The 17,539-nt window shown below is 46.7% G+C and overlaps 1 protein-coding gene across 1 annotated transcript in view; it reads right to left on the bottom strand.

Annotated features, from left to right (window-relative positions):
• PEMT (phosphatidylethanolamine N-methyltransferase) overlaps positions 1 to 17,539 on the bottom strand; it is an 893,879-nt gene that overhangs the window by 4,972 nt on the left and 871,368 nt on the right. The window lies entirely within an intron of this gene.

Raw genomic sequence — 17,539 nt, forward strand, 5'->3', positions numbered from 1 at the left:
GGAGAGGACACATCTATTTATACCAACTTTGCTATTCATGTAATAGAGAAAGGGCAAACAGATTTTTCTCAACCATACCAGAGGAATAAAATTCCTTCGGTAACCCTCTTTCTGGTGTATACACTTTCCATCTGCAAATCCTTCCCACTGTGAATCTTCCCAGGCATCAGACTAGATGCAGAAGCTCTTGCAATAGCTCTTGCATGCCAATAGGCGGTGCCATCTGCCTCCATCTGGATTGACTTCATTCAGACATGACAAATCAGAGCTGCATGTAGGTGCCTGTGCTTTGAACCCAATTTATTCATTAGTCATTTCAGTGCCCTCAGACTCTGAGTATAGCTGACACTTAAAGACTCACAGACGGTCTGCCAGTCTAAATTGCAGCCTTATTAACGCCAGAAAGTCCACTCAGCAGAAAATGGAGGAGGGTGTGGGGTTAGGAATCTGTGGTTAGATAGACTGCCACCAGAAAGAGCATTATCAAAGGTAAGTAAGTTACTCACCTTGTGAATCAATAGTAAAGCAATAGCTACCTAAAGGAGGTGGGTCTGAGGGTGGGTTTTACATGTGAAAGTCCTGCAGGAGCAAGATGGCCTTGTGAAACAATACGCAGTCTCTGATAAAGTATGGACAGATGTCAAAAAGAGGCACATGCCCAATCAGAGCTGTAGTCACATTCTTTGCCATGATGAAATGAGCCATAAGGCAATCAGAAGAATCCTTCCTGGCCACGATATACCATAGTTTGATGAAGAAACAAATGCTACAAGGTCTCTTTCTGTACCGCCTTTTCTTTTGTCACACCAAACGATGTCAACAAAGAGCTGATCGTCTACCTGGTACTCCTTAGTTCTATTATTACAGAAACAATTCCCACTTAGAAGCAAACTGGAGCAGCTTATCCTCCTTCATAGAGAGATGTAGTGGAGAGAAAAACGGAGGTAACATGATGAACTGCCCCACATGTAGGGGTGACGCCTTTCCCAGAAGAAAGGATGCACAAGTTCCAAGTAGCAACTTGTATGGACAGAATGTATTGTACTGAGAGTGGACTGACAAGGGCTGTAGCTCACTGAGGTGCTCTTCGTTTACTTAGCCCTGGAGATATGGACCAGTGGTTGAATCTTCCAGGTATCAGGCACTTTATATCTTACTGTTGCCTTTCCAAACAAACTTTCTACTGCAAGAGGATCAACACAATGAGGAGACACCGTGGAATGTCGGCTAGAGATGATCAATTTAGCTGAGAACAACCACATTCAGTCACCTATATTGTATAAAGAAGGAGGGATTCTGTGTCTGTCAGCAAATTTCGTAAAGATGGGCCTGGTTTTCCAAATATTTTTGTTTTACAGCAGTCTAGGGGTCCTTGGCTAAACTTTGTAAATGTTTCTGCACGGAAGGCATGGTTACAGAACGAAAACTGCCAGGACTGACTCTTGGACTGTATCCATAGGCCCAAGGAACTATGCACTGATTTATTATAAGTGATATTTGCAAGAGGAAATACTTTTTCCCATTTCTTCCTAGTGGTTGGTTAAAAACAATGTGGATATTGTTCTATTTTCTGCTTAGGTTTTTCAGTCTGACAGTCGCACTGGAGATGGTAACTTGTGGATTTATATAAATAGTTATCAATTGTTGCAGCAATCTATTCCAAAAACATTACATAAACTGTGCTCCTATGTCCTCGATGACTGTTTCAGGAAGTCTATGTAGTCTTTTTATTTATTTTACAAAAAACAAGCAAGTTCTCTAGCTGTAGGCAATCCCTTGATTTGAACCGAATGGGTTAATTTTGAAAAATAGTCCACTACCAGCGATAAACTCCATCAAAATCCTGGACCACAGTTCTGTTAGAAATAGTAGAAGTTCTAGTAAACCTAATGTTTTTTGGTGAGGTGATTTATTCTGGGCCATGTGCTACAATTACTAATACTTTTCTGAAAGGTCTTATTCATATTAGGCCGGAAAAAAACAGCTGCTAACTAACTCTCTGGTTTTCTTGCCTCCTGGATGGCAATAACAGGTATAGCCATGGCAAAAGGTATTCAGTATTTCTTGCAAAGCAGTTCCTTGAATATAATGATCCTCTGATCCTGAAACAAAAACCTGGTTGTCTATTCCTTCAGTAGGAATACTGTTGTAACCTTCTAAATGTCTTGTTTGGTTTGACTTTGATTTTTAAGGATTTGCTGGGGTATGCCTTGGTCTGATAATTTGTTTTGTCTGCACAGCTAATATAGTGGTCACTAATTGAGGCAAGCTTGCCTTTAACAGCTAGTCATGGACAAGCAGGAAAATATGAATCCCCAAGCTCCAAAGATGAGCCTCAACCACTGAGAAGACCTTCATAAAAACCGTAGAGGCCATTCTGATGCCAAAGGCATGATGGTGAATTGGAAGTGGTCTGACCTCACAACAAAGAGGAGGTCCTTCTGGTGGGTCTGCAGAACCGGCACATAAAAGCACACTTTCTTCAGGACCAGGAACATCATCTGGCCATGAGGGTCCAAGGCCAGCGTAACCTGAACTTTTGCCATCATTCTGAACTTCTCAATTCTCTGAGGTCCAAAATCGATCTAGACAGCCATCTTTTTGGGGATCAGGAAGTATCATGAATAACAACTAAGACCCCTCTTTGCCTTAGGACTGAGTTTTATTGCTCCCATGCCAAATAACTATATAATTTCTTTAGAACGACTAGCATCATGCTCCAATAATCACTGAGTAAAAAATGGAGGAACATGAGGAGTACGGGGTTCTCAGAAAGGGAAGGGCATTATCTTGGTGAACAAAATGTGTGCCCCTTGGGTTCAAATCAATAGAGTGTCATTGGTATAGACACTAATAGATACCCCTCCCTACTAGCGAAAAAAGTACTGACGGTAGGAAAACTAAACAGCATAGATGGCAGCATTGCTGGGTGAGGAGGACTGCTGCTACTGTTGATGACCTCTTCCGTTGCCACCACCCAGCCCCTGCAGCTACAAAAGGGCAGAGCTGACTGTTAAAGTGAGGGCTGCCTCTGATAATAAGCAAGGTCCCTTATTACCTAAACTACCAATACTATTGATTTTATTGGTAGGCAGTGGAAAGCAACCCCATGCAACAACCTATAGCGCTCCTGTCCTTGAGGAATAGAAGTACAGAATTTGCCTTTTGCTAGATAATCTAGGCCCATCAAAGGGCATGTCTATGAGTGAGACTTGGAGATCCTCAGAAAACTTGGTTGAATGCATCTACGCATGGCATATAGTAGCAACACTGATGCCCAAGCAGCAGAATCTGTGGATCCAGGCTGGGCCTTCAAATATATTTTGCTACTTACTGCCCATCGTGTATTGTCTGGGCAAAGACGTTTCTTAAGCCCTCATGCAGAGCGGGCAAAATTTCACTTGCCATGTCCCCAAGGTGCAAGTGTAACACTCAAGGAGGCAAAAAGAATTCAAGACCAACACATTAGGCTTGCCAATGAAGACTCTCTTGCTCTTAGCAACCATTCTTTTTTATTCTCTGTTAGAAATGGGGTTTCTGGTTGGCTAAAGGACATGGTTAAAAAGTGTGGGTGGAGGGAGAGTCTAAAGCATGGGTACTCACAAACTTTTTCTCGGGGGCCAAAATTGCAGTATGGTTTGCGGCCAAGTGCCGCACTGAAGTGACAGCGGGGGTGGGGGGGAGGCTTATTGGGGGCACAACCACCCCGCCCCCTTTTTCTGCTCTCACCCCTACCCCAGTAACACACACAGCGCCATACACACACAGCGCCATCTGCACACAGCGCCATCTGCTCTCACCCCTACCCCAGTATCACACACAGCAGCATCTGCTCTCACCCCTACCCCAGTAACACACACAGCGCCATCTGCTCTCACCCCTACCCCAGTAACACACACAGCGCCATCTGCTCTCACCCCTACCCCAGTAACACACACACACAGCGCACACACACAGCGCCATCTGCTCTCACCCCTACCCCAGTAACACACACACAGCGCAATCTGCTCTCACCCCTACCCCAGTAACACACACACAGCGCACACACACAGCGCAATCTGCTCTCACCCCTACCCCAGTAACACACACACTACATTAAAAACAAATAAATAAATAACCAAAGACCCTTACCTGCCTCAATAAAGCACTGTAAAGATGCCACAAATGTAGAACGGCAGGCAGGCGGGCAGCAGACGTGGAGTCGGGGACAGGAAGCAGACGAAAAAGCCCCGTAAAAGTTAGCTGCAAGCGCGGACTTTTATGGGGCTTTGGCTTCCAGGATCGTCACGCCATAAATAATGGCCGCCGTAGGTAAACATAGAGGAGGGCCGCGGGAGCATGTGCAAAGAAGCCACGATTGCGCATGCTCCCGCGGCCCTCTTCTATGTTTATATACTGCGGCCATTATTATATGGCGTTTCCTGTAAGTGTCCGCGGGCCGCCAAGGAAGGTCCGTGGGGCCGCTGGCGGCCCGCGGGCCGAACTTTGAGTAACGTCGGTCTAAAGTATAGGTAGCAATGTCCCTTACCAACTTTTTAACCATACCGTCTGGGGGACAGATTAAAGCATAGCTTACCTACCAGACAGGTATTTTTAATCACTAACTATATAGAAATAAATCCCTCCTACTCCTATTCTTTTTATCACAAAGAGCATACACCTCAATGCTCCCACGTAATTGGCAGGTCGTAGCACGGCCCGTTCCGCAGTGGAACAGGATGCACCCTATGACGAAGCATGCCACCAAGGGGCAAACTTTGTAGGTGAGGGTTCTATATTAAAAAAGCTTTGCACGTTTTCTCTACAATGCATGAGGGTTAGCACACATAGAACGGACGGGCTCATTCATTTGAGAGTCTTATGATTAGGATGTTGCGTCAGGAATACAGGATCACCTGGTGCTCTTCACTGTCAAGTTGCAATAGTTCAGTTCAATGTTGGCAAGGAGAAGGGCTTAGACCATGCTACCATGAGGGACTTAGTCAGGCCTTCATTATATGTCAGTAATGGCTCTGAAGTTGAGACCCGGGCAGCAACATTTCAGTGCAGCAGGCAGCAAGTTCAGCACCTCCTCAGCTCTGCATACCTCCACTGCAAAATAATCACTCTCTTGTGTTGGGGACCGTAAGGGCAAATTCAGCTAAGGTATCTGTTGAGATGTCCGAGCTACTTCCAGTTTGGTGATCAAGATGCAAGCCACCATCGGTCCATGGTCCCTGGGGAACATGCTCAAGGCATTGAACCGAATTAGAATCATAAGCAAAGATGCCCTCATCCTCCTGAAATATTGCTTCTGAAGCAATGGAATAGCAAGGTTTTCCTCAAAGCGGGGCTGGGCTTTATTGATTGTACAGCAGGACAAGAGGCAAAGCAGGTCCTAAATTCGGATTCAGAGTAGGATCGAGTAATGGCTTCTCCAGAGAGGGCAGTGGCACCTATTAGGGAACTAGTTGGGGGGCTGGCATCGAAGGAGTCGAGGCATGTAACAACACTGAGACAGAGCAGGCTGAGTATTCCCAGTATAAGCCGGATTTTGTGGAAGACCTGCTGGCGGATACATGATGACTGGAGGCTCGATGAGTCAGTGGGAACCAGAAACAGAACAGAGGAAACTATCTTAAAAAGAGCTGCAGCATGGTCTCACTGAAATCTGCAATTTACTGTGCAGTAGACAATGGGCAGATAAATCGAGGCACATTGGCTCCAGAACCAGAGTCAGGTGTCCAGGTTGAGCCTTTAGGGTACCAACTATCGATCAAACATCTCCCTGCAGCTAGAACGTTGAGAACTTAAAGGGGCTCACTTGGATTTTTTATGATTTCTTTTTGACTTGGCTCTCAACTTGCCAGGAAAAGGCAAATGGGAACATCCCAATGACCTGGAGCAGGTCCAACACAGTTTTTCTTGCTTAATGATTCACAGTTAAGCTACTCTATTTGTCGTAGGACTAGAAGTCTTGTTTGGTGCCGAGACACAGATCCAGACTGGGAAACCAAAAGCAGCCCAGGCAAAAATACTCACTCGGACCCGCTCCCTTCCTCTCCTTGTGCAAACTCCCTCTTTCAATCCATCAATTCTCCCTTTTGCCTTTTTTCTATCTCTTCTACCTCTCTGAACATTTTCTCTCAACCTCCCACCTGCCATGCTCTCGTTCGCTCTCTCTCTCTCTCTTGAGGCCTCCGCATGTCTGCTGCAATTAACTTCTGCGAGCTGGCAAAAGTGACAGAGGCACAAGGAGCGGCCCTGTGCTTTTAAAACAGGGCTTCAGGGGATCCAGCACACTGCACCGCGGAAATACCAGGTGGAATAAAATGCCTGTTAGGCACTGGCAAGGCACCAAAGACAGATGCTGTTTGTATCAGTGAGTAACATATATTTGCAACACTTCTGGTATGTTTAAACCCCCTATCTTTTGGTATGGTGTTTAAATCCTTTTACACGGTCAAAACCTTCTCTTTAAGAAAAAAGTTCACCAACAAGATAAAAAAATGGAACGAGCGGAGCTCTGCCCCCCCATGGAAGAGCGCAGAAAAAAAGGGGCTGAGATCAGCTTGCAAAGGTGCCGCTTATATGTGGCTGTCTTTCTAGAGGCGAGGACAGAGTCGAGACGGAGACACACAGGAGCTATTGCAAGAGTTTCCAGCAGGGCCGGCTTTAGGGCGGTGCAGCTGGTGAGGCCACACTGGGTGCTGACCTGGAAGAGGTGGGCACTGACCGCAGAGGAGGGGTGCTGTGTTTAGCAATAACATACGATTTAACTTACATTTAAAAACATTTGCTGCAGGGTTCCTTGTGCCTCTAGCTTTCAGGCAGCAATTAAAATGTCAAGATAGCTCTTATGAGCTTTGTCTAATGCCAGTTTTAGCGCAGTGGCTTAACATGCTTGCTGCAAAGAACAGAACTGTACTTTATGTGGGTAGCTGAGTGGATTAGTAAAGCCAGACCTTACCGGAGATTTAAAACAAATTACATTTATGTTAGAATAGGTCTATGGAGAGATGAGGAGCACTTTTGCTTGGTGGTAGTGAGGGAATCTCAGGAGGAGGTCATGGTGAGGGTGCAAAAAAACATTGTCGCCCCAGCACCACCAACACTAAAGCCAGCCCTGGTTTCCAGATACAATCAGTTACCAAAAGAAGACTCTTAATGGTGAGAAATCTACAGTTAGAAGTATCCATCAGAATTTTTTTTAACACCTGATGGAAAAACGAGACAACGGTTTGTGAAACTATGTGTAATGTAATACACACACTTAAAATAATTTAATGTAAACATATTTTAACAAAGAAATCCTAATCCAAGAATAAACCTTCTTCAGCAAGGCAAAGCCAAATCATTTAGCACTATTTATTGCTACTTAATAATAAAAAATAACAAACTGAGTTTGCCTCAAACAGAACCCAAACCTTCACAATTGAGAAGTGGAAAAAAAAATATTCTCTCCTTCTTCCAAAGTCAACATTTCAAAGAAAGACTGAAAACAAATAGTGTAGTGTTTGTCCCTGATTATTGCGGTCCCTGATTAACCATACAAATTGCACTAAAAAAACTGTATTTAAATGACCACGTGCCCCTGTAAACTGAGGTACATGGGGATTACTTCAAGGACCATAAAGACCTGCATTAAAGAACATAGAAGTGTTGGAAGACGCAGAAGGGTAGCGCTAAAACGGGCTAAAACGGGCGCCAATTTTCTAGAAAAAAAAGTCACACCCCTGAAGATACTGAGTGGACAATTGGAGGTATCATAAAGCTAACAAAAGCACTCTCCTGGGTGTTCTGTCTCCACACTCACATTACAGGACAACATAATGATGCTAACCCGTGGAGCGAACTCCTCCAACATTGACTGTTTCAAAGGGTCACAAAACAACTCCCTGTGATAATTTTAACTCCATTCAGAATCCCATATGTAGGTTTCGACTGTCTCGTAGTAGTTCATATACTTGACTGCTAATGAGCCCATCCTTTTTCTTATGTTTCCCAAATGTCAAGAACATACAGTATCTATCAACCATTATTTTGTTTTCCACTGACGAGCCATTTCAGACACCCAACTATAAACGATCTTCGGTATCCACAATGACTGTTACATGACGGAGCTTATTGTTACTCTGTTCTGTTGACCACACATATTATTCCAGATAATTGACCACTAAATAGTATTTGCAGCAAAGATCTCTTCCAGGACGTCCCCCCCCCCCCCCCTTGCTACATCCAAGATGGCGCCGCACTGGTTCTATTTTATTTCCCACTGACGCACCACGCTCACGTCACAACTGATGACAGTGCGGTGCTTTTAAGGTGCGAGTACAGATGCGATTTAAGCAGTCGCTTTTCATACCCGGTCACCTCCAGGATTGCAGTGATGGGGTAGGTCTACCAACACTGCCGCGCACAAGCCGTGAGTATACTTCATTCTCAACACCGCTTGGAATCTCTTGTAAGTACCATAAAATGACAGGAATATGTGTCTTCACTTTCAGAAACTTTACACTGCGCGGTGACTTTTATCCTGCAATACTTAAGGGGCTTGATATTTTTTCAGCAAGGGTAAGACATGGATAAACATTTCTGTCTATCACCTAAATGCCTTTCACTACTGCGTGGGGTGTTTTCGATGTGGATCGGTCATTACCAAGGCATCATACGCACAGGTGTTTGACGTGCTCACCTTGATATTTGTCCTTGCTTGTGCTACTCCACCTATTTTGCAAAATGAAATTGTCAAGCCAGATCAACGGACATGTCTAATGATGTACGCTTCTCTTCTTTAATTTATTCTACAGGTCGGAGGCTTTTAATACCTTTTTACTTCATGACAGTATCTCCATAATGAGTAAGACATACTAGTTTTCCCACACTTTGATTACCACTTAATACTCGGGTCCTAATCCAGTGCAGATTAGGATACCAATAGGTCCTGACAAATTAAGAAAGATCACCCTGACTCCTTTTACAGCAAGAAACATGTTGACCAGATACTGAACCCAACTAGTATCAGAACAGGAGGGACATTATTTACCTTCTAGCTCCACAGTGTTTTCATCCCTTAACAAGGACCAACAGTATAAAAAACTAGTGACGTGGAGGCCCTTAGTTAACTTAAATTTTAGTATTTCACTCACTTCCACTCCAGTTTACACCACTTCAGCACCCTCACTACAGGCTTGCTACAACTAACCAATCAAAAGAACTCCTGGAAAAAACCTCCTTGAGGGGCCCGGTAGGCACTGCAGCGCTGGCCCAATGAAGAGCTGCTCGATGATGAAGCATGCCACTAAATTGGGTGGGTGAGGGCCCTTGCTCCTGAATCTAAATATTCCATCTACCGCATCTTCCTGGGGATACACTAACAGTGTTTTTCCCAGCGGTAATATTAGGAACTGCGCACTCCATGTTTATTAGCATTTGTCTTGGGGGGGATTTCCATTTTCACTAGTGGTGGGTGGCTACGATTTTAACAGTGAGAGCACCACAGTCACTTCATACAGCAGTTTGTGCATTCTCGAAATCTGCACAGCCACCACTATTCAAAACAGGAGCACATTTACACAACCCCAAATAACCAAAACCAAAAGAATAGCGCATTATGACAGCACAACACTAAACGGCAGGACGTCATCATGATACAAAAAAAAAAAATCAACACACCAAGCCAATGCAACTAAATGTGTTGTTCTGCTGCATTTCCTTTGGACATTAGTGTGGAGTGTTGCACTGCGTGTAGAGTTAGGGATTTTTTTTTTTTAATGTTACACTGTTTTGTCCTCTGGTACTGATGTCTTGTGTGTGTGTGGGGCATATTAGTGTGCTAATGTGTTGTTCTCAGGTGTTGAGGTATTTCCTGTTGTGCTTTTTTGTTGCTGTGCTGTCTTTTTGATGTGTTTACATTTTTGTTGTGGTGTTATGGTGTGTGTGTTACTGTTGGCAATGTTGTATAGTCTTGTTTTCTTCCATTAATATTTTACTGTAACGCTGATGAGTTTTGTGTTGGTGTATTATTGTGGTATGTCTTTGTGCTGTCTTATACTGTTGTGGTGTTGCTGTGTTGTCACTGTGCTGTAGTCTTGTGTTCTTATTTTTGTTGTTTTGTGGTGCAATTTATTATTAATATTAGGCAGCATCTACAATAGTACACATGAAGTTGTCAAATGAGACACTAATATATCGCACATGATACATTCCAACGGAGCAATGCAAAAGATTTCTTAGCATGAAAGAGGAGAACGACCTTGTGGTATAGCACAGTGGCGGAAACCTTCAAGGTATACCTGGTACATAGCCGTTGCACAAAGCTAGAACTAACAGAAAATAAGCAAATGTTACCGACAAGATATAAGACTCCACCTCTCCCATCCTCACTCCAACCCCGTCCATAAACCCATACTTAAGTGGTCCTACAACAAACTGGACATGTCTCCATTAGCTGTCTCTCCACCAAGGTTCTTGAAACTCTCCTATCCCTCCCCGAGGGTAGACTCTAAGGGGTATGGGGCAATGAACATTAGGAAGGTTCAAAACGTTGATCAGGTCGGGTAATGAGCCGGTTTTATAAACACCCCAGTCGGGATATGAAAGCTGATGACAGGGGAGGAGAAAAAGTCCTATTATCCTGGAGGGATGAATGATTGCTGTACCTATGGGGGGGGGGGAGAAAAGTTATATGGGAAGGACAGAGAGGGGGGACGGGAACCGAGGAGGGATGCCATAGTGCCAATTGCATAGCATGGGGGAGATGATGTCACACCTGGGTAATAACAGGAGTTAGGTCTCAATTCAGCCAGGAATGTGTCTGAAAATAGAAAGAAAAGAGAGAAGAGAGAAAAAAAAGAGGGAACATAACAGGAGAGTATTTCTACTGGATATACGTGAGCGCGAGGGAAGCAGAGATAAGCATGAAAACGAGGGGATAGATGGTAATAGCGTAAAGTATGTGCAGGTTATGACAGAGATGGTCGCTGAAATAATAGCAAAAATGCTGAAATGCTGAGATGCTGAGACGACTGAGGGGGGAATGATTAAGGGGAAGGAGAGGTGAAATGTAGAGGGCACGGTGGGGAAGAGTTAGCGTGAATAGCATGAGTAGGGAGCACAGCAGAGGAGAGAAAGAGGTGTGGGGGGGAGCGCGGGAAAGAGGGGGCAGCTCGCCCCTGAAGGGGTCAAAAGGAGAGCAGATGGGGACGTAGATCTGTGCTCTACTGGAACCAGGGTGACGCCAAAGTGGGTGGAAGCATATCGATATGTGAGCAGGTGGTTTCTAGGAGCCTACGTCTCCATTTGGTCGTCGTGAGCCGGGGCACCCTCAGTGGATACTCAGCCCACTGGCCCTGACAGAAACGGGGTCCATGTTTGTAGGAACACGTCCAGTTTATCCTGTATGCTGTATATGAGTCGTTCATGGGAAGCGGCCTGATACATTGCAATAGTTCATTCCTCATGGGAGGGGAACGTTTCTGCGCACCAATGTCAGAGTATACAGACTTTGGCTGTGGCCAATGTTGTGTGTAATAAGCGGCGTTGCGGTCGTGAAAGGTCGCATATGTCTCCGGTATCATGTAGTAGTAATAGAGCGTGGGTGAGAGGAGATGGTAAGGGTGCCCCCCCACTGATCGCCAGAAGGGTTGAATGATGGGGCAATCATGTAGGATATGCAGCAAATCGCAGCGAGCATGAGGACATCTCCAACATTAGGCATTGGGAAACAATCCTGCATTACGCAGTTTCTGGGGGGTCCAGTACCACTCATGTAATGTCTTAAAAAGACTAAATTTCAAACGGGCCTCTCGAGCTCCTCAGTCTCTGGTCTCAATCAATTCTGCCCAGTCCTCCATGTCGTATTCAATCTGTAAACGTGCCCGCCACTTAGTTTTAAGGGAGAGAAGTAGGGGGAGGGAAAAAAGGTGCAGATTCATCAATGCCTACAGACCCGATATAGCTCCCCGGATATGACCCCAGGTCTCCAGATACTGGAGTATTGGAGATTAAGGGAGTCGCCAAGGGGGATTCCCCAAGCACCTCTCCATAAAGTGCCTGAGCTGTATAAGTTGCTACGAATGGTGCGCCAGCAGATTCAATTCTTCTCTGAGTTCTGCAAACGACTTCAATCTGTCCCCTGTCAGAAGCTGATCCAATCTCAGGAGACCCTTTGAACGCCACTCCTCCCACAAAATCGTCTTTACCCCTATCAGGAAACCTCTATTGCCCCATATCGGTGCCATGTCATGTATCTGGGGGTCCACTTTCATTAAGCGATGTGACTGCCGCAATGCATGTTGCATGGCTCTTTATCATGGGGTTGGTGGTATGATGTGGCATCATGCCTGCATTATAGAGCAAGTGGATCCCTCAGGGGGAGTGTGAAACAAGCCGATCCACCTCGACCCAGAGCGGGGGGTCCCTTACATCAGGAAGTAGAAAGACTAATTGCAAGAGATGTAATGCCAGGGTATAGTATTCCACTGAGGGAAGACCCAGTCCTCAGCACTCGCGCCTGGCGAGCAGCGCTACTCTAGGTAGCCGCTGACGCATGGACCCACAGTCAAAGGCCCTGATACAACGATCTATCTCTCTGAGAAGAGTCAAGGGTATCCGCAGAGGTAGCAGGCCTAGGACGTATAAGAATCGCAGGAACATCACCACGTGGAGAGGCCCAGGTGTGCCCACTTTTCAAAGTCACGTTTCATACTGGCCAGCAGCGGGTCCAGGTTGTCGGCCACCATTCTCTCCAAGCCCCTGTTGATGTCAATACCCAGGTAATGAAGACGTGTCTGCTTCCATTTGACAGAGAATCCCTGGACTGATGCACTTACTGTCATTGGGGATATCAGCAATGCCTCACTCTTATCCCAGTTAATCTGATATCCTGAAAGAAGTTCAAATTCTGACAGGATAGTTTTGAGAGCCGTTAGGGATTCGGTCAAGTCAGTAAGGGTAAGTAAGATATCATCAGTGTATAGGTAGATGGTGGAGCAACCCCTTGGGACCAGTATTCCAGAGATGAGGCTGGAACTACGAATTGTCGCCGCTAAGGGTTCAACGGCCAATAGAAATAATAACGGAGATAAAGGACAGCCCTGGCGAGTCCCCCTCTTAATAGGGAAAGTGTCTGACAGAAACCCGCCACAGTTGACTTTGGCCAACGGAGAGTCATACAGCAAGCACACTAATAATAAATCCAGTCCCCAAATCAATGCGTTTCATTGTTTCGAAAAGGTGACACCACTCTATACGATCAAAAGCCTTCTCGGCATCTAATGAGAGAACAAGGGCTTCCTCACGAGAGTCCCGGGCCGTCCAAATAGCTTGAAGGAGTGTACGTAGATGGTTCCTGGAAGAGCGACCAGGTACAAAACCAACATGTGTGTGATGAACTAGGGACGGTATGACCTTCTTGAGGCGGGACGCCAAGATTCCTGCCAAGATCTTGATATCTCCGTTGAGGAGGGATATGGGACGGTAACTGCCGCAAAGAAGAGGATCCTTACCTGGTTTGGGCAGAACTATGATAGAAGCTTTGTTGGAAATAGGATGTAGTGAGCCTGTCTGATCAGCTCCTCAAAATGCCTCATATAGGGCATCTACTGTATCCTCTCCTGTCCATATGTAGAATTCCGTTGGATATCCGTCCTCACCGGGAGCTTTATGGTATGGGAGGTTAGCTATCGCTTGCTGTATTTCTTCCTTGCTGATGTTCCTCTCCAAGAGAGCTCTGCCTTCTGCCGAAAGACACGGTAGTTTAGCCTTCTCAAGGAAAGCAGCCAACATGTCCGTGTCGACAGTGGTCTCCGGGGAGTAAAGGGTTTGATAGAAACGACCGAACTCGTCTGCTATTGCCTGAGGATGGGTGATAAGCGTGCCGTTGGCACCTTGTAAAGCCGGAATGGCTAGTGCCGCCTCACGTTGACGGAGGTGGGCTGCCAAAAGGTGGCCCGCCTTCTCTCCATGCTCATAGTGGTGACCTCTCAGTCGCTGTAAGGCGTATTCCGCACAACATGTATAGAGGGAGTTAAGCTCCATTTTGGCTTGTTCGAGACAACGGCGGGTGGGCAAAGAGGGGGCTAAAGTGTATTCCCGAGTAGTCTGAGCTATGCATTCTTCCAATGTCGTCTGTTGGACGCGTCTTTGGGCATTGGAAATGGCTGCATCTCTCATGAGCTGACCCCTGATCGTTGCCTTTGCCACCGCCCACTACAACTGAGGCGAAGAAACTGACCCTCTATTGTCATGGAGATATGTGGCAACATGGGATCTGAGCTGTTCCTTTCTCTTTGGGGTGCCGTATCTGGAGGTTTGGAGACGCCACGGTTTGCGACCGGGTGAGGCCAGCCCTAGATTCAGGGCCAACAGTACCGGGGAATGATCTGACAGAGCGGCCAGTAGAATTTCAGACGTTCTAATCGCCTGCAACATCCGATGGATGACCAGAGAGTAATCCAGTCTAGATTGAGTCCCATGGACTGTAGAAAGAAAGGTATATTCTCGGTCGGATGGATGGGCAAGACGCCAATGATCTAGCAGGCCATGGTCCGACTGGACATCCCTTAGGAGGGCATGATCGGCATTATTGCCTGTGTCAAGACCACCTGACCTATTGAGGATGGCGTCCTGAACCAGGTGCCAGTCCCCACCCAGGAGGTATTGGGAAGCGCCTATCTATGTCAATAGTCGGTTAAGAGAAAGGGAAAAAAAACGTTTGGAGCCCGTGGGGTCATAAACAGTGCCAGCTCAAACTGTGGAAGCTTCAAGCTTGGTGAAGACATACCGCCCCTCTGGGTCACACCACGTCTTGAGGAGCCTGAACTGCAGTGACAGACGAATGAGTATCGCCACTCCACATTTACGCCCTGAGCCCTGTGTTTCATTATGCACATATGGTGCTCCACTGAAGAGTACTTTGTCTAGCCAGTCTCTGCGGAGTTTCTAAGATTCCGATGCAATAGAGCGATATCAGTTCCTTTAGATCGAAGGTAAGATAGGACTTTTTGTCTCTTGATATAATTTGTCATGCCATGTACGTTCCAAGAAAGGACCGTCAATGGGGTCACCGCACCCATCTTTGGACTCGGTTGAGTCGATGTCGGAGGTAGGCTGGGAGACTCTAGCGCGTTAGAATTCCTAGTGCAATAGAAGAGTAGGGGCAACAAATCTCCAGGCTCTCATGTACTATGGGAGAACTTATGGGAGGGAAGGAGAAGCAGTGGAGGAAACCCTCGGTCAAGGAATAGGAGAGAGAAGAGAAAAAAAAGGGGGGGGGAAGATAGGAAAGCAAGAAGGGGGAACAGGGAATGGGAGAATATAGAGAGAAATAACGGTCGCATGAGAAAGGATGGGATACGTGCAGTCGTGCAGGAGCGAAAGAAGGAGAAAGAAATAGACAGAGAATAGGTAAAGAGAAGGAAAAGAAGCTAAAACACCAGTAAGCAAGGCGATACCTCGCAGCTGGATGCTCTGTTAAACTGCTGGTCAAAACCTTTAAGACCCGCCCGCCGGGTGGGTCCCCCGAGGAGCGGAAGGGGAAGGAACAGGTATACATGCAATCCAACCGAACCCCCCCAAAGTACCCATCAGCATAAAACGTCTTATAATATTTGTGGGAATGGATAGTAGAAAGCGCTCAGCAAGACAGGATGTGGTGTGGAACATCTCTGGGAGGGGGCATAGAGAGGGGACCGCTGCCCGACCAGCAGGCGGGATTGACGGCCGACTAGCCGTGCCCAGAGAAGCAGGAAAGGTGGGTGGATACCCTACTACATCACCGCCAGGCCAATGTCGCCTGCGCAACATCACCGAAGGCCTCGCGGGGACGTCAACAGCGATCCCTGACTAGAAAGCAAGGTAAGTGTGATCTATGACCTGGGACAAGGGCTCCATGATTTGGATGAGGGAGTGTGTAACAGCACGCCATAAGGAGCTCCGTAATGGAACACACTCATCCAGGAGTGGATCAATTTAAATTCAAAGGCAGGCACCTCACTACGCACGCCACTTACGCGCAACTCCAGGATGACCAGCAAAGTGGGGTGGGTGGAGGGGAGGGAGGCAAACCCCACCGCTGTCTGACAGGGGAAGAGCATCAGAATCACCCTTGGTGCCTGACCCCCGGTAATCCACAGTTGACGCGGACCCACAGGGTAAATAACAGAAAATTACACAAGATGAGAGGACACAACAGGGGATGCCGAGAGCACCTAAGGGCCAAATTGCATCCTGCAGCTAGGGATAAAGCGCGGGTGTGGACAGGATGGGGTGCATAATACAAATAACGCTATTGATGAACATGCTAACCTGTGTGTACTGCAATTTAAAACATAAGGGAATAAACCTGAATAAATCTAATAATCATGTTGCCTGTTCGGCTGTCCCACCCAAAGGGGGATCCTCAGGACGCCTGTATAAGCTAATAATGAAATAAGCCCATAAATGGAAATGAATAACCCTGGCGACAACATGCAAAAAAATGATACTTTGCTGTCCTCACCCCTGCTCCCCCACCCCACCACCAGAGACCACAATAATAAAAACAGATCACAATGACACTTAGCTGCCCAATTCGGGGGTGAGCAATGTTGGTTGCAAGATAGAGAGTCCCCTGAAGGTTACCAAGACCAACATTACGGTTGTTCCTTCAGAGCTGGCTTCAGAGGAGATCGGGATTTGTCTCTGCGTTGGTCCTGAGTGTGGGCAATCGTCGCTTGGAAAGCATGAGCTCTTCCATCCTGCGATTTAGGCGAGCGGTCAGAGACTCTGCCCCTCTTCTGCGCCACAGAACAGTGATGTTGGGGCAAGGAGGCAGTGGCGGAAGAAGGATCTCCAGATGTGAGGGCGTCAGGATCCAGAGGTGCAAAGGATTAGTCCATAGGATGGTGAGCGAGACCGTCCAGGAAGGAGTCGAGGTCCACAGGTTCCGTTAAGTCTCTTGATTTTCCATTATGAGTTATCCACATGCGAGACGGCTCAAAAAGGCCACATTTGACGTCGAGGTTCCTAAGCTGCGGCCGAAGGGCCAAGAACGCCTTCCATTTCTCACTTGTCGTCTTGGTAAAGACCGCCGCCACTCTGATCTCGTGTCCCTCAAGGGAATACGGACCACGCAACCTGGCCATGGAGATAATCTGATGAGCCTGATCATGGTGCAGAAAGTATGCAATTATGGGGCGAGGTCATTCAGAGGCCCCTTTATGCATTGGGCCAATCCTGTGTACTCTTTGGAACTCCAATGGAGGGGAGAAATCCAGGCCAGTGAGTTCAGGTATAAGGTTTTTGTGAAAAATCGAAATGTCGGAGCCTTCTTTATGTTCTGGGATGCCAAAAAAACTAACATTGTCCCTACGGCTCCTGTCCTCCAGGTCTGCGACTTTCGTTCATAAAAGACACAGCTCAGCATCCCGGTCTGGTAACGTCGCGACTTGGTCCTCCACAGTTGTGAAACGGTGGTCTAGATCAGTGACTGTCTCACGAAAACCAGCTATATCTGCGCGGATGGAGGTGGAGGCCACGGCCAGGTCCGATATCTTCAAGCCCATTGCCTCTAGGCAAT

The sequence above is a fragment of the Pleurodeles waltl genome, chromosome 10 (assembly GCF_031143425.1).
Source record: "Pleurodeles waltl isolate 20211129_DDA chromosome 10, aPleWal1.hap1.20221129, whole genome shotgun sequence".
NCBI classification, from domain to species: domain Eukaryota; kingdom Metazoa; phylum Chordata; class Amphibia; order Caudata; family Salamandridae; genus Pleurodeles; species Pleurodeles waltl.